A 5910-nucleotide genomic window follows, 5' to 3' on the forward strand; every position below is an offset into this window, starting at 1 on the left:
TTCAAAAGAAAACTTCAAGATGGTTATGTATACTGAAAAGTAGAGACTTGGTGATTTGGAATTCCTCCTCCTTCTCTAAACTTTGAGGGTGTTGGGTTTCTGATGAGGAATGACTGCTGTGAAGCTCTGCTTCAAGATCTGACTGTGGTCAAGCCAAAGTCAGGAATGCCACTTCTGCCATCTGCATAGGCTGGCACTCACCAAGGTTTTGTGCTTTGTTCAGAGGCACATGACACAAAGAAATGTCTTGAGAATTCACTTTTCCATTTCTAGTGTCATATGCACAGTAAAAATCCAGCCAACAGAGGAAATAGATTGCCTAGCAGAAGCCAGAGGGTGACCACCAGGCTAGGGGAATGGGAACAGAGATCCAGGGTGGGTAGTGCTTGAGTCAGGTTAGCAGCTGGAGAATCTGTCTCAGGGGGACAGAGTTCACAGAAGTCCCAACAGACTGGGCAGAGCAGATTTCCATGGTGAATCCAGCCGTTCATCTGAATATTGACAGGGAGGACCTGCCTGGCCCAACTACACACATATGAAATATCCTGAACCCAAACCTTCAGACCTTGTAGAGAACAAGAAACCTGATAGCATCCATGACCCCAGTCCAAGTAACTTGGCTTCTTTTCACACTTTTCCATGACACAAGCTAATTTCTGAATTAGACAAACTGAATGAGGTCCATACATTTCAGCATCGTAGTTTTTTTTTAAAGGTCTGGTTGATTTTCCAGTACTCTACAATCTGACCTGCACTGATATTCACCACTTAAATAAAAACTGAATTCCTTACTGAAAGGGCGGTAGTCAGCAGTTTCTACTGAACCACCATAGTAAGGCAGATCGTGTGCAGGTACTCCAGTGAGTTCATCAAAGCACTGGTACTCCTATGCCAGAGGCTTCAGAAACTTCTGCAAATTATACACTGCAACTGCTTTCTGGTCCTGCCTGCAAGTTAATTGCAATAGATTACTTCTGAGTATGTTACAGTAAGGGTTCAGCATCTGTCTCTCCTGTTACTGCTGGTCAATCCAGAATTTACAGCTCTTCCTGACACTGTCACAGCCCACTCCTCGGTCCCTGTGTAATTTCTCAGCTCTTCTGTAATTAACTTTATACCAGCCAATGTCATCCATTAAAACCAGAGTGATTCGAGAGAAAACTCGGTTCTGAGTATGAGAACAAGTCATTGCTTGATTTTCTAAAAATCACTTTTCCCAGTGGTTAAGCTCAGTGTCCATACCACCATGATTTTCAAGCTCCATTCCCTCCAGAATTTGACAGTTGTTTCTGTGCTTCACTGACAACACGATACATTACTATAAGATAGTGTGAAGAATTCGCTTATTATCATAAATGTCCCATAATCTCTCCACTTTTGGAACTACTTTATCACTCCGTTGAGATAATCCAAGACTATAGTTAAAAAGTGGGAGACCATCTGCAAATTTTGAAGTTAGAGGATTTCCATCTTTATTGTGGTAGAATAGCCCAGCAGAGAAACCCAGCGTTATGCCCGCTGTCTGAATCCCCCAGCAGGAAAAGAGAAGACCTCCAGGACAATGCAGCACGCAAAGGAAGGGAAATTTATTGCAGACTCGAGTCTGGGCCCCTGCTGCAACCAACGCAGTGGTGCAAAGTCAGAGAGCCCCGAGCCCCGGTTTCCACGCACATTTATAAGGTGTTTGATTTCAGTGGGCGCAAGAGGATTGGTTACATGTTTGCAAAGCAATTTTATTGGTACAAACTTTCGCATGCGCGGGACTTTCCAGGGGACCTTCTCGGAGGTTTACTGGGTGCGTACTGATTAGCTGGTCTCTGGTGGCCTGTTGAGGGCAGATAATTACCCTACCCTCAGGAGAAACTGAAACTTACTCCTAGTTCAGGGCGCCTGTCATGGTGCTAATCTTGACAGTCTCACACCCAGAGCATGAATAATCTCATGTTTCACTATGGACAGCACTCCAAGAAGCTCCCGAGGCTGAGTAGAGATCATATTTGGACACAAGTTAACATACCCTGCTATTGGCCTGTCCACTTTGTGTTTCCTGCTGACAATACGCTGAATAAGAAATGATGTTCTCATGATGGCACCTCTCAGTAACCAGAGCACCTACATAAAGAACAAAATCTTCATCCTGGACTCCCTCTTGACTTGGCACATCCACGGCTCCACAGGGGCACTTATCCCCAGAGTGGACTCTGCGTTGCTGGAGGTTCTCCTCAGGCATGATAATGGGTCCATATTTGTATGCTCTGCACATTCCTTAGTACAGCATCTATGGTGACCATTTTCCTTCCACAGGTATTGAAACTGGTTTGTTGTGCATTGTCTATCTACTAAGTAATATACTGCCTGCAGGTTTACGAACCTGGAAAATCATCTCTGAATAGGAAACAGCTTGTGAGAAAAATTTGTTCTTTATAAACTGTCATTTCTCAGGAAGCAACTCTTCAATACTTTTATCATAGATTAGTCTTACTTGTTAAATGTTCATTAACATCACTGTTTACAACATGATTTAAGATGAACCTTATTTATGACCTCAGAATCAGAGAGGCATGGTGCCAGCAGAGAGAACTGTGCAAGAAGACAGAAATAGATGTGGTGATTGTCTAGAGCTCCCCAACAGGAGTAAAATGCCTTGGACTCATAAAGAGCCACTCCAGTGCCACCTGCTTGGGGCCCCGGCCTGAACCCAAGGAGCTTGCTCTTCTACCCGACTCAGCTGCCATCCTCAGGCCAAGCCCAAACAATATTTTTTAATAAAAACATAAGATAGCAAAATGTGAGTAAATTTATGTTAACTAAGAGTGTACTCTAAACTTGTTCTTGTTGTTGTTCAGTAGCTAAGTTACCTGTGACTCTTTGTGACCCCATGGACTGTAGCATGCCAGGCTCCACTGTCCTTCACTGTCTTCCTGGACTTTGATCAAATTTATATTCATTGAGTTGGTGATACTATTTAACCATCTCATCCTCTGCCATCCTCTTGAGAGGGTAACAGGCAGGAAGGCCAGGGGTCTCCAAACAGAGGAAATAGGCTACAAGTGTCAGGCATTTTTCCTCTCTCTTAAGTGGCAGGAGGAAACAAACCAGTGATATTTTTTTCCTTCTCTATACAAATTTAAAAGGAGGTTTCTCTTAAAATGTTGTGTTGCCCTGACACCTGGTTTCACCTGAAGCTAACTATTCTCAAACCTTGAGTTAACCAATACATTTCTTTTTCTTATGGAAATGTTTGTCTTAAGCTATGTTAATGTGCTATGCATTTACCCCAGACTCTAAATTCTGCCAAATGGCCTAACCTACTTACTCAGATATTGTTCCCCTAGTCTATGTAAATGAAACTATTTGTTGGTAATCTGCCCTTCTACAAGATTCAAGTCAATTGTTTTATGGCCAGGGATGAATTATCTGGTGCCATTCTAAATTCTAAGACATTCCTTTCTTTTCATTAACAGACTGTGAGTGACTATATAACTTACAGCTAAAGGCTAGGAGGGGGACACTCTTTCTGCCCCCTTCTGATGCCTTTGTCAGAAGCGTTCTCTATCTCCTTTATACTTTAATAAAACTTTATTACACAAAAGCTCTGAGCGATCCAGCCTTGTCTCTGGCCCCAGATTGAATTCGTCTCCTCCGGAGGCCAAGAATCCCGGCGTCTTATTGCTCAGCAATAACCTTTCACTCTTTTCCTTGGCCATCAGTTTTTCCCAGAAGCAGGGTCTTTTCCAATGACTTGGCTCTTCATGTCAGGTGACAAAAGTATTGACGCTTCAGCTTCAGCCTCATCAGTCTTTCCAATGTATATTCAGGGTTGATTTCCTTTAGGATTTATTGATTTGATCTTGAAATTGAAGGAATCCTCAAGAATCTTCTCTAGTACAATTTCAAAAACATCAATTCTTTGGTGCTCAGCCTTCTTTATGGTCCAACTCTCACATCCATACGTGACTACTGGAAAAGTCATGGCTTTGACTAGATGGGAAATTTGTTGGTAAAGTGCTATCTCTGTTTTATAATATGCTGTCTAGGTTTGCCATAGCTTTATCTTCCAAGGAGCAAGCATCTTTTATGCACTACCATCAGCAGTGATTTTGCAGCCCAAGAAAATAAAATTTATTACTACTTCCACTTTTTCTTCTTCTATTTGCCATGAAGTGATGGGACAAGATCCCATGATCTTAGTGGGTTTTTTTTTTTTTTTTAATGTTGAGTTTTAAGCCAACTTTATCACTCTCCTATTTCACTTTCATCAAAAGGCTCTTTAGTTCCTCCTCACTTTCTGCCACTAGGATGGTATTAGCTTCATATCTGAGGTGGTTGACTTTTCTTTTGGCAATCTTGATTTCAGCCTGTGGTTCATCTAGCCCGTCATTTCTCATGATGCACTCTGCATATGTTTGAGATGAGTGTGAGCAAGTTCTGGGAGTTGGTGATGAACAGGGAAGCCTGACATGCTGGGTCACAAAGAGTTGGGCATGACTGAACAACTGAACTGAACTGAACTCTGCGTATAAGTTAAATGAACAGGGTGACAATATACAGTCTTTATATGCTCTTTTCCCAAATTGAACCAGTCTCTTATTCCATGTCCTGTCCTAACTGTTGCTCTTGACCAACATACAGGCTTCTCAGGAGGCAGATAAAGTGATCTGGTATTCCTGTTTCTTTAATACTTTTCCACAGTTTGTTTTGATCTACACAAAGTCTTCCTGTAGTCAATGAAACAGAAATAGATATTTCTCTGGCATTCCCTTGCTTTCTCCATGATTCAACAGATGTTTTCAATTTGATCTTTGATTCCTCTGCCTTTTCTAAACCCAACTTGTACATATGCAAGTTCTCATTTAACTTTACTAACCATAACAAAATTTGGAAACTAATAGCCAATTCTGCTTCTTAGCAATAAGATTAATAATTCACCTCCTTTCACCAAAATTGGAGAACAAAACAGCACAGAAAATGCTTGCAGCCAACACTGTAACAGAATATTTGCTACTTTTAAGGTCAGTGCATTTTGCAATCAAGTATTTAAATTCAGAAAATTCATTGTTGGAAGAAATTGTGCTTTTTTTCTTAACCTCCTTTATATCTTTTATATTCTTCCATGTTTCCAACAACTCCTGCACTGCATGAACTACTGTAATGTCATGAAGCAAATGCTCTTGATTTTGTTCAGACTGTCATTTTATTAAAATGTTTCCCCAAATATGAGAATGATTCCTACAAAAATAATTTATACAGACATGTTGCTATTCATTCTGAAAAATGTACAGTAGTTGGTTAGTAGTGTGCTTGGAGAAGGCAATGGCACCCCACTCCAGTACTCTTGTCTGGAAAATCCCCTGGACAGAGGAGCCTGGTAGATTGCAGTCCATGGGGTTGCTCAGAGTCAGACACGACTGAGCGACTTCACTTTCACTTTTCACTTTCATGCATTGGAGAAGGAAATGACAACCCACTCCAGTGTTCTTGTCTGGAGAATCCCAGGGATGGGGAAGCCTGGTGGGCTTCTGTCTATGGGTTGCAGAGTCGGACATGACTGAAGCGACTTAGCTGCAGCAGCAGCAGCAGCAGTGTGCTCAATTAATGTTTGTATTACTTAATTATGGGGGACTAATATTAATTTATATTCATTTAGTAATAATGATATGCACAGCCAGATATAACTATATGTATTACATAAAATATATGATGTATTTCATTAATTCAAAGATTCATGAACCTAACACTACAGGTTCCTATGCAATGTTGTTCTTTAGGGCATCAGACTTAACTTCCATCACCATTCACATCCACATCTGGACATTGTTTTTGCTTTGGTTCTGTCTCTTCATTCTTTCTGAAGTTATTTCTCCACTCTTCTCCAAAAGCATATTGAGCACCTACAAACTTAAGGAGTTC

The 5910-nt window shown here is 41.2% G+C and overlaps 1 pseudogene; it reads right to left on the bottom strand.

Annotated features, from left to right (window-relative positions):
* Positions 1-275: 275 nt before the first annotated feature.
* Positions 276-2735, bottom strand: LOC122686671 (annotated as a pseudogene).
* Positions 2736-5910: the final 3175 nt, after the last annotated feature.

The sequence above is a fragment of the Cervus elaphus genome, chromosome 30 (genome assembly GCF_910594005.1).
Source record: "Cervus elaphus chromosome 30, mCerEla1.1, whole genome shotgun sequence".
In the NCBI taxonomy this organism is placed as follows: Eukaryota; Metazoa; Chordata; class Mammalia; order Artiodactyla; family Cervidae; genus Cervus; species Cervus elaphus.